Here is a 12,077-nt window from a genome sequence, read left to right on the forward strand (position 1 = left end):
AAGTACTGTCATGTCTGTATTATAACATGCAGAATAGCCATTACCACACACATGTTAAACAGGCAGTAGTCTCAATGCAGCATAGCTAAACTTACATGCTGTAGTTATGTGTGGCACATCACCCGCCTGTCATTAGTCTATTTCCCACTGTGGAAAATCATTGAGGTACATCCAGATATTATCTGTGATGCCGTGTCAGAACACCACATCCAGGTAGAACTCACAGTGACTGTCATGACCAGATAATGTTTCCCTAGATAGTGTACTGTGTTTATCATGCGGATGGCTATGGGGACACCATCACAACTGTACCACATGCAATCAGCTAGAGGAGGACTGCAATAGGTGCAGAGGCCATCACCTGACCATTGCCATCTCTTACAATACACATGCTGCTGCTGTGCAGGTGTACACCTTCACATCCACCACAGAGTGTGTGGATGGGACAGGCAATGTACACCAGGGAAGGGCTTGGAGACTTAACCATAAGCATCATCTGCCACATGCTGAATAGTACAGGGGCAAACCCCTGACTACTCATTATAGGTTCATAGGTTCATACTAGGCTATCTGCCCTAGGGCATTTATAAGCCTAGTCAGAGTGTGTTTGGCTTTCGCCACCCATTTTAAATTAATTTTGCTATGCCCTTTTTTGAGGTTAGTATACTGTGCCTCTGTCTAACAGTGACACAGAAGTGATACCCGGGGTAAACCTACGATCTCCCATCCACTCATCAAGATTCCTCTTGAAGAGAGTCAATGAGGGACTCTGCCTAACCTGGACTGGGATTTTATTCCAGAGTGAAGGGAGCCTCTGGGTTATGAATCTGTCCCTCCAGCATGTCCTATTTATTTCAGTGCTGAGGTTCAAGTCTCTCAAGCACGTAGCTTGATGGGATTTGGATTTTCTGAGGTGCAGCATGTCCATTAATTCCGGGTTGGACATGGCTTTATACATCAGGCACAGATCGCCTCTGAGCAGGTGGTATGCCACTGAGTAGAGCTGGAGTTTCTTTAACCGGGCAGCATATGGCATCTGTTTGAGCCCTTTGATCCTCTTGGTGAGGTACTTTTGGGGTCTTTCCAGTTGCTGCAGGTGTCTGGTAAAGTACATCCCAAAAGGGGCATTGTACTCAATTATGGGCCTGCGTAAAGAGGCACAATGACCTCCCCTGATCTAGATGTGAATCCCTTCATGATTAGGTGGGCTATATAAAATAATTTTCTAACCACTTTGGCCACGTGGTTGTCAAATGAGAGATTGCTATCAACTTGGGTCCCCAGGTCCCTAATTACTTCTTCTGTACTTAATGGATTACCACCTATGTGGTAATTTGTGGGCACTTTGTTTTTGCCAAAGGGGATGACTATACACTTTTTGGTATTTAGCTTGAGGCCATGGCTCTGGCACCAGTTGTCTGTTTCTATGAGGCCCTTTTGGAGGATGCTTATGTCGGCTGGAGTGTCGATTATGGTGCCCAGTTTGCGGTCATCTGCAAACTTGGTCAGCCACAGTCCTTCCGTGTTGGCCTGTACCTCCGAGAAATACATACCGAACAAGAGAGGTCCCAGGACTGAGCCTAGTGGGACGCCACTTGTAACTGGTTTGGAGTCTGACATGGCTCCAGCAATTCTAACCATGTGGGTTCTGTCCTTGAGCCAGTTTGCAACCCATCTAGTGACATAGGGGTTTATATTTAAGCTGGTGAGCTTATCTATAATGCCCGAGTGGGGTATTGTATCGAAGGCTTTTGCGAGGTCCAGGTAGGCTGTGTGGACCACCTTCCCCTCATCAATGGCCTTAGTGACTGTTTCAAAGAAATAAACCAGGTTTAAGAGGCAGGATCTTCCCTTAACAAAGCCAAACTGGGTAGGATCCAGTGTCTGTAGGTCCCCAATATCTTTATTTATGAGGTCCATGATGATCCTTTCCATAGCTTTGCAGACCAAGCTAATCAGGCTTATGGGGCGATAGTTTCCAGGATCTGTTGAGGCACCACCTTTGTGGAGAGGGACCACTGTTGCTGTATGCCACTCTTTGGGTACATATCCTGTAGTAAGGCTGAGATTGAACAGTAGTTTTATGTTTGGGTTTAGCTCTTCTTGGAGTTCATGTAGGACGCAGCCCAGGACACCGTCTGGTCCCATTGATGCTGTGTTTTTTGCTTTGAAGAGGGCAGCTCTTACCTGAGCATCTGAGATGTCAGGGGGGAAGCACTCTGCTGGGATAGATATTTGCCCTTTTGGTGGGGAGGGGGGGAGAAGTTTGCGCTGAACCTGTCAGCTAGGATGTTGGCAATGTCTGTGGGTTTGGTGTATTTTTTGTCATTTTGGACTAATTCTGAGCATATCTGGGAATTCCCACCCAGGTTCCTAACATAACTAAAGAAAGCCTTGTGATTATCCTTAGTGTCCTGTGCAATTTTTCTCTCGAAGCTGGCCTTATACGATTTTATGAGTGCCCGTAGTTTTTTGCTAATACTGATCAGAGATGCCTTCCCTTTTTGGGATTTTGCTCTATCATGTAGTAGCTTCCTCCTTCTATTGTATAGTTTGTTTATGGCTGGGGTCCACCAGACAGGATGTCTAACTTTGGAGGATTGGGTCTTGGTTTTATTTGGGATTGCATGATACATGCATTCCTGAAGGTGTTCATAGAATGCATTTATAAAGGATTCTGCGGTCTGGGCTGTATTTTCCACAGGCCCAGGGGCTTTGAAGGATTCCACCTTGGTTTTGAGGAGTGTGAAATTTGCTTTAGAGAAGTTTTTCACTGTGGTTTCTGGGCAGGGGCTGGGGTCGGGATGTGAATATCTAGTGAGATTAGTTTATGGTCTGATCTTACCAGTGAGGGATACACTTCTGGTCTGGAGCATAGAGTCCCCATGTTGGTGATGATCAGGTCCAGTATGTTTTCCCCTCTTGTGGGAGTGGTAATAAGTTGTTCCATAGCATTTGAGTTTATAAATTCTAGGAACCTTTGGGCTAGGGTGTTGGAGCTAGAGTAATGCTCCCAGTCTATGTTTAGGTAGTTGAAGTCGCCCAATATAATGGTGTTTGGAGAGACCTTGATATTTTCTAGTGTTCTCAGGAAGACAGAGTGGGGTTCCTGGGTTTGGGAGGGTGGTCTGTAGCAGGCTATAAACTGGAAGGCAGTTTTACCCACTGTTAATTGCACATGGATAGTCTCTGATGCTTCGTGCTGTGCCACCAACCTGGAGGTGTGGGTATCTTTGACGAATATTGATACTCCCCCTCCTTTTGTGGTTCGGTCCAAGTTTTGGGGCCGAAAAGCATGGTATGAGGTATAACCTGGTAGTGCTGGGGTGCTCTCGGGAGCCTTGAACCAGGTTTCTGTTACTGCACAGATATTGATGTTATCCATGCTAAGAAGAGTTTTGAGTGCGTGCATCTTGAGGTTTAGACTTCTGGCATTTAGTAGCATTACTCTTAGTTTCTTATCCCTTGTGATACCTATGGAGGTGGGTTTGTCTTTTGAGCCTTGCCTAAAAAGGCACTATGGGGGTAGCAAGAGCCTTTGCCAATATCCGAAAGCCCACGGGTGACAGGTGCAAGCCGTCCCTTGTGAAGCATCGTGGCTTGTCGAGCATGTCATCCCAGGCTGACAGGCATTGGATCCCCTTTGAATGACACCAATACTTAAGCCAATTGTTGAAATTGATCATCTTGTCTTCATATTGTGGCATCATTCTTGGTGAGGGTAAGATGCTACTCAAGGTCAGGGTCATACCGGCCTGGGCTACATACTCAGAGAACTCCTCTATGTCTCTTTTCATGTAGTCCAGGGAGGTACATCTCAGGTCATTCACACCAGCATGGACAATGACTGAGTCATATTTGTACTTGCCTTGGAGTGACCTGAGTGCTTGTGTTATGTGGCGGATCCTAGTGCCCGACAGGCAGCTCACCATGACCTTCTCCCTGTTCAGCCTGGTGAGCGGGACGTCAGTGTGCCTGACGATAGAGTCACCTATTACAAGTGTATCAGGTGTGTTGTTTAGCCTTAAGGGCTGTGACTGTTCAGCACACTGGCTTTGTGAGCTATGTGTTGCACGTGTTTTGTTTTGGGGTAGCGGTTGCTTGGGTGTCTGCTTTGGAGGTCTCTGCTGCTTAGGCAGATTTTTATTTAGAGCCTCCGAGTATGTTCTTGTGTGTTTATGTGTTTGGTTTGCTGTCGTGGTAGGTCTATGTGAGACTGGAATTGTAGTGAGTGTGGTTTCCTTCTCCTCCTGACTGGTTACGCCAATACTGAGTTGAGAGAGCTTAGCCTCCAGTTTGGCTATATGGTTGCATCTCTCACATGTGTTGGAATTTGTTGGGAGGAGGAGAGGGTTGTCTGTGTAAATGAGGCAGTTGTAACATTACCTCAAGATTCCCAGATTCACCAGCTGGACCGGAGAGGAGATTGACAACTGACCTTTGGACATGCTAGAATAGTATTGGGAATTCCTTTATAATTGAAAAAAAGGGCTAATGGGGAACAAAGTACTCAAGGGGAGTTTGTGAGGGTGTAGTGCTTTTAATTTTTTAGTGCTGACTTATATAATTGCTTTAGTGAGCAAGTGCCAGGTAACTTAAATGCAATGTGTTACAGTTACAATTACTATTACATGTGCATGACATTACTACATGTGCCACAAAGGCGACATGTTGCTGTTCTGTAAAACATGTGTGTAGGTGAGTGAGTGCCATCTGCAACAGATATAGTAGACATACATTAGGTGTGGCACACATGTCAGTCCACATGAATGGATGTCATTGTCACCACAGCCACACTCTCTAATGTACATGCATTGAAACCTTTTCCAGGGCCACAAATACACAACATAACTACTTAGTTTGCCACACCACAGTAATGCAGAGGACCACATGCACCACAGGGGATATCTGGAGGTTCTATGGGCTAGGGCATGTGAAAGTACTTGACAACTGTTGGTATGCCAACGAGGTTTATACTGGGAGTGACTTTGGTTGGGAGCATCACAACAAACACACAGACACAGGTTGCCAGTACTGGCATGCAGGTATGCATTGCTCCATGGGTGTGTAGTGTTTGGCTGTGCAAGACGGCTGTACAAGGCTGGGTGAGGGGTAATCCTTGCCATCGTCTCACCCAACAATGGAGTGCAGTGCAGCGGTGTAGTGTCTGCAATGTCCCACACAGATGGGTACTGCATTACCTGGCCTGACATCCTGGTTACCAATGTGTAGGGCCATAGCTTTGCAATGCATGCCATGTCTGTGTTTGATAGTCCTTCACATGGACATTGCCTGGGATGTGCATGTCCCACAATACTGTACAGTGACATGTACAGGTGTACCTGGTTTGGCAGACACATTTAGTGTGCACAGCCTGTTATACCCTGATATGCCAATACTGGCCTGGTGTGGCGAAAGCTGCTTATAGTGAGCAGGTCAGCCCTGCACCTGCATGGATAGTATGATACAGGTATTCCGTGGTGTCAGTGGCATGTGTCCATACAAGGCACATGTGTACAGCATTGTCTGGCCTTAGTGGATCACATTTGATGGCACAACATATGTTGCAGGCATTCAGTGTGGAACAAAGTGAAGGCACAATGTCCGCATATATGTGCCTATTGTACTGCTGTAGGGTGCCATGTCCTCTGCAGGCCACTGCATTCACACCATGCCTACTATCTGTCCTCAATATGCATGTTACTAGCAACATAGTGGGATATCCTAGGCAAGGTTGTATGTGCATGGCACATGGGTGCGGGACATATACCGGGTACTAGTAGGGCTGCATACTTAGTTCACCAGGCCTTTTGCCAGATGTATGAGTATGGCTTGCCAACACAGTGCTGTGGCTGACTGACAGCTGTACTCCTGGGTGCATACTTAGTTCACCAGGCCTTTTGCCAGATGTATGGGTATGGCTTGCTAACACAGTGCAGTGGCTGACTGACAGCTGTACTCCTAGCTGCATACTAAGTTCACCAGGCCTTTTGCCAGATGTATGGGTATGGCTTGCCAACACAGTGCCATGGCTGATTGACAGCTGTACTCCTCGTGAGGTGGCCAATGTGTCATAAGATGGATACCATATAGGAAAACTACAAAACCCACTCCCAAACATGTCCAATGGTAAGACAATCATGGCCACCTCTGCACAGGCTCTGACAGACAAACACACACTTGCCATGTCCTGTATACAAACCCCTATCATATCACACTGCAGCAACACGTGTTTAGAGCATGTGCTACGGTGAATACTACAAAGCACTGTACTTGTCTCATGCAGGCAGACACACACACACACACACACACACACACACACACACACTTGGCATGTCTGGGATTAGAACACCGACCTAACTACCTTACTCCACTACAGCATTACACAGTTACAGAATGCACTACCGAGATTACTGGGACACAGCACTCCCAGAGGTGTATTTGTAGATGGGTGATATCAGCGGCCTTGCTAACGGTGGGTATAAGAAATGTATGGAGTGTGAGCAGTATAAAAGCATTACTCAGTCCTCAGGCAACCGGGGACACACACACACACATACATACACACACACACACACACACACACACACACACACACACACACACACACACACACACACATATGGCAAGTGTGGGACTAGAACCCTGACCTAACTACTTTATTACACACTACAGCATTACGCAGTTACAGAACACGTTACCGAGATCACTGGGACACAGCACTCCCAGAGCTGTATTTGTAGATGGGTGACATCATTGGCCTTGCTAAAAGTGGGTATAAGAAATGTATGGAGTGTGGGCAGTCTAAAAGCAATTTACAGTCCACTGGCAAATGGGGACAGACATACACACACACACACACACGCCAGTGGCAGGAATGGAACACCCGCCTATTTACAGATTACTATTACAATACTACATACTTACGAATCGTGCCACACAGACCACACATTTCAAGGCTGTCATTATGACCTTCTGGGAATGTGGACATCAACAGGGATGCTGGCAGTTAAGATGTACATACTTGTGAACCTGTGTGTTTAAAGTAGGAATCTATCCTGACCTGGAGTATGCCCATCTGTGGAATGGATGACTACTACCACTATATAGGGTTACAATGGCCATGCCCATACACAGAGGCACATAATCGACACAAGGTGTCACTGGGCATGCTCACACACTTAGTAGCACAGGGCTGGATGGAATGCACTACTATGCGTCCATCTACACAAGGATATACTGGGCATGTTCATACTCCTAGTAGCACAGGGCTGACTGGGATGCACTCTGATGCATGCTCACACACTTAGTAACACAGGGCTGGTCAGAATGCACTACTATGTGTCCATCTACACAAGGATATACTGGGCATGCTCATACTCCTAGTAGCACAGGGCTGACAGGGATACACTCTGATGCTAAACACGGAAGGCCACAGTGGCCATGCTATTACGGGTAGACGTAAAGAACACATTGTAATGGGCTCTGGTGTTAGTAGTTGTTATTGTTAGCAGGAACACTTCTCTACATATATTTGACACCGGTCTTTTACACAACATCTGCTGTCATTCCGGGATGACATGGCTGACAGTAGGCAGGCCTTTGTCACATATCACATGCATCCATGATTCAAGGGAGTGGGGATATTACACAAGTTGCATCCGCCCACACAGTGCCATTCCAAGGCAAATGTCCTAAACACAGGTTAACTCCCATACACCTACAGGACAACTGCATTGTTTTCTTATGCTAACCAGTGTTAGATGTGTAGTGTCCATATTCACAGCTGGTCACTGTAGATTCAACAATGGGGAGTACTGACATCTGTGCAGTGAGGAACACCTGGCTGATGGCTCTGTAGTGCACAACAGCACTACTACCATATACTTCAGAACCTAGAACTACCACCATATACCTCAGAACCAGACATGTGGGCCATAACACAGGTACGGACCACTCCAGGCTACTCACATGTACTGACTGCTCCCCCCATGAAAGGCATCACAGATGTGCCATGTGGCAGGACACAGTGTCACATGCTGCATTCTAGGATGTAAACTGCAGACACCATCATGCCCTCGGACCACCACCACGCAACCATACATGTTGTATGACAGATGAGTATGCCACCATGAGACCCTTGACCTGTGTACTGTACTAAGTTCTACATCAACTGTAGACAGTACACATGTACTGATACAGTTGCATCATGTGTTATGGAATGCAATGATACCACTGTCTGTGACCAGGTCAGCTGTACACATACCAAGGGCCCTCAGTACTGTCCACCATTAGCAGATGTCTGTTGCTGTACACCAGTACACACCCTCATGTATGGATATGACATACTTGTACCTGCCCTGGGTATGTACATGCCAAACACACAATATACCTGTAAATAGCATAGCTGTTATTGTCCTTTGTGCAAACAGGTGGCTACAGCCATTACACACATGCACATGGAATGTAGGTCCATGGCTGCTGAATGCTAACAGTACATAAGGTGTGATATCAATGTTGACAGAGGTAACATTCCCTCTGTACTGGTCACCCATTACACCCATCATATCATACAACAGTTCATATGTCATGTATGTCATTACACGTCCACCAATTGCAATGCCTACAAACATGCCCAAATGTCAGGATTGTAGGACCTACACACCTGTACACATAGTGTTGTGCATTCAGATAACATGCGTGTGCAGTTGCTGATGTGTGCAGGTGATGTGTATCCTAGTACATCATGCAGTTGCAATGCAGCCTCAACATTGCCAACTGTATATGGTGATATGCTGAATGTACAGAAAGATGTGCCTCAGGTATGGACAGATGTGTAGAAATAACTAAGTGGTGGGGCATCTTTGCAGATGGGTGTTTGCTGTGGACAGCTCACAGGTGTGTCACAAGCGGTCCTACAATACCCTGTGTAACCGGTAAGCAATGGTTTTGTTAATTGAAGGACATAACACACAACATAGACAGTGGTCAGGGTGACAGCGAAGGTAAATCACTTGACACCTGTTAATAGTTAAGACATCCCTAGTGCATATATCAGCACTGTTACCACAGGAAGCATCAGTACAGTTTGTAACGTGTGCAATGCTGCTGAATGTCTGACATACATAACATGAGCTAGGCAGGTCTGAGATTCACAGTACTGGCATGTGTGGTTGCGTGTGTGTCCATATATGTCACGTATTGTGGGGAATACATCTCAATTGTTACTCACTCTCCTGTACACTAGTTTACACATCTGTACAGACTGCAATGTAGAAAGCAGAACATAGGCAGGGGCGTGTATCTCACACATGTGAGGTATCTATATGTGCATGACATAGGTGTATTAAATACTGAATGCCACAGTGTGTATATGTAGGGCTGACTGGTCCCTGGGATGAGGATGTATGTTACCATACTGAACTGATAAGACCCCTCCCACCATCCAGGCGATGCATTCTACTATCTGTGTTGATGCCCCCGATCTTAGGCCGTACTGACTACCTGTACATGTGTATTCTCTGTGGCGTGTCATGTAGGTGCACAGTACTGTAATGATGATTTGCACATAGGCAGGGGTCCTCACCTCACCAGTAGCAACTGTGTGCAAGTGTGTGTTACTGTGTCGGTGAATCTGTGAGTGTGTGGGTGTGTTATTGTGTCACTGAATACATGTGTGTCAATACCTGAGTGTGTGGGTGCAGTTGTGTGTTGGCATCCTGTCATGGGAACATGTATTACTGATTCCCAATGAGGCATCACACTTCCCACTGGCCTCTACCCTTATAATCAGCTAGACCACTCTCTTACCTCACCACTCCATGTAACTGTACCTGTGATGTCACCCTTTATGGATGTCACGTCTGTGGTCACAGTAGCTTAATACACAGCTATCATGCTTTTGGATCAGTAGACGTGTTGTTGTGGCAGCTACACGGTGCATGCTGGTATATTCATACATACCTGTGAGTACTCCACATTGACATATGGGACACTAACTGCAAACACTGACATCCACAGGCACGGGCAATTAGACCTGAAGGAGGACAGCAGAACATTATGACCAACACGCAGTTACTGTTGTTACACAAGACACAAACTGTTAACAGTATTGTACACCTGTACTACATGGTATATCTGCTGCCTGTCAACAGTTCTCAACAATTGTAAACTACACTTATCTTCCTAGTCTGTTCACCCTGTGCATCAGGCCATATGAGCATGTCCCAGCACCGATGGTGTGGATGTCAGGGATGTGGCACAGGCATCATCATATGCACAGGGTGTTAATGTTTGCCAGAGGCCCAGGCTGCACCATTGGATGACATCATGTGTGTGGGTTTGGGCCTTTGATCTAACTGGGCGTGTGTGGATGTGATGCATGTGTGTGTTGCGGTGCTCTGCATATGTTTCCAGTGTGTGTGTGTATGTATGCACACAGTTCTTCCATGTGTCTGGCCTACACAGGGGTATTATTGACAGCTGCAGACTGTACAGGTGAGGTTTTACATTTCACAGTGTCCGGCCACAGACATGTGACCTGTGCCTGCCAGGGTTTGCACAGGCACTACCAGGCAGAGGTGCAGATTGGGTACTGTCTGATCTCACTTGTCCATTGGAACCGTGTCCCTGTTGGGACTGTCCTGGGCCACATTCACATGGCCTACTGTGTTGTGGTGTGGACAGCACAGCACCAGATTCACTGCTCCTGCTACCGCCACTATGGGAGTGGACATGTGAGGTAGCTCGTACACTTAGACCTGACACAGGTGATGTAGCAGGCCTACGTCCACATGCCTGATGCCTCACTCCTACCAGATGTTCCAGCACAGACAGCTCATGCTCGCAGATTGTCATGCCATGGTCAAGGACTCCAACCATATTACCCAACCATCTATCCAAACCTTAAGCAATCTGCTGTTGAGCCTTTACCATTGCCTGGATGTTGTTGTTTAAAGAATGGACAGCAGCCCTCTGTAGCCTCTGATCGTCTCTGTTGCATTGTTCAGCACATGCCTGTGCCTCTATTACAGCCTGAAACATGCATCTGGTGACACCAGCTGCTGCGCTCTGTCTTGCAGGAGCATGTTGGCCAGAGGTCCTCCTATGAGCATCACTGGCCACGTGCCTGTGTGGGGCACCATCAGTCATTTGGCTGACACCATGGTGTGCAGGCACACCTTCCATAGCCCCCACACTTTCCTGTTTCAAGCTACCATGCACCAACTGTCCTTCCTCTATGGCCACTGGTGATGGGGTATGTGCAGGTATGGGATCTTTGTGCGGGGATGAGGGGGATATAGATGGAATGGCAACCAATGGCACAGTTTCAGCCCCTGACATCTCTGCCTGTGACTCAATCACACATTCATCATCACTGCTAGAGTCTGTGGGGACACTAACATCAGTTGTACCGCAGGAGGGCAATGCACCTACATCATCTGTGAGGGAAGACAAGAACTGTACATTACAATCTATACAATAGACACACACACAGACACACACGCATGTGATATGACAGAAGGCATGCAACATGCAAGTGATATGGCAGACAGCATGCAGCGCAGACAATAATAGTGGTAGTTATCATACATCCCTGGGTTGCACACAACAGCATGCATGTGTCATAGCAGACGGCATGCAAATTACACAATCATAGTTGTAGTTAGCATACATCCCTGTGTTACACCATGTAGACCAGCACAGGTTAACAGTACACCTGCCTGATGTGTGGCATATGTCCTTGACAATCACATGTAGTATGACATGTGATCTGCTGACGTGTGCAATGACATGCATACATGTTTAACACAATGGTGTCCTGTCACACATACAGTGGGGCAATGGTGTCCCAATGCAGTGTTGTCTGTCCGCCCTACAGATATACTACACATTTAGCTGATGTGCATGGCTGTTGCAGGGAATCATGAGGCATGCATACATGTTTAACAAAATGGTGTCCTGTCACACATACAGTGGGGCAATGGTGTCCCAATGCAGTGTTGTCTGTCTGCCCTACAGATATACTACACATTTAGCTGATGTGCATGGCCATTGCAGGGAATCATGAGGCATCT

The sequence above is a fragment of the Protopterus annectens genome, chromosome 4.part0, assembly GCF_019279795.1.
Source record: "Protopterus annectens isolate FY-2018-M chromosome 4.part0, PAN1.0, whole genome shotgun sequence".
Lineage (NCBI taxonomy): Eukaryota > Metazoa > Chordata > Ceratodontiformes > Protopteridae > Protopterus > Protopterus annectens.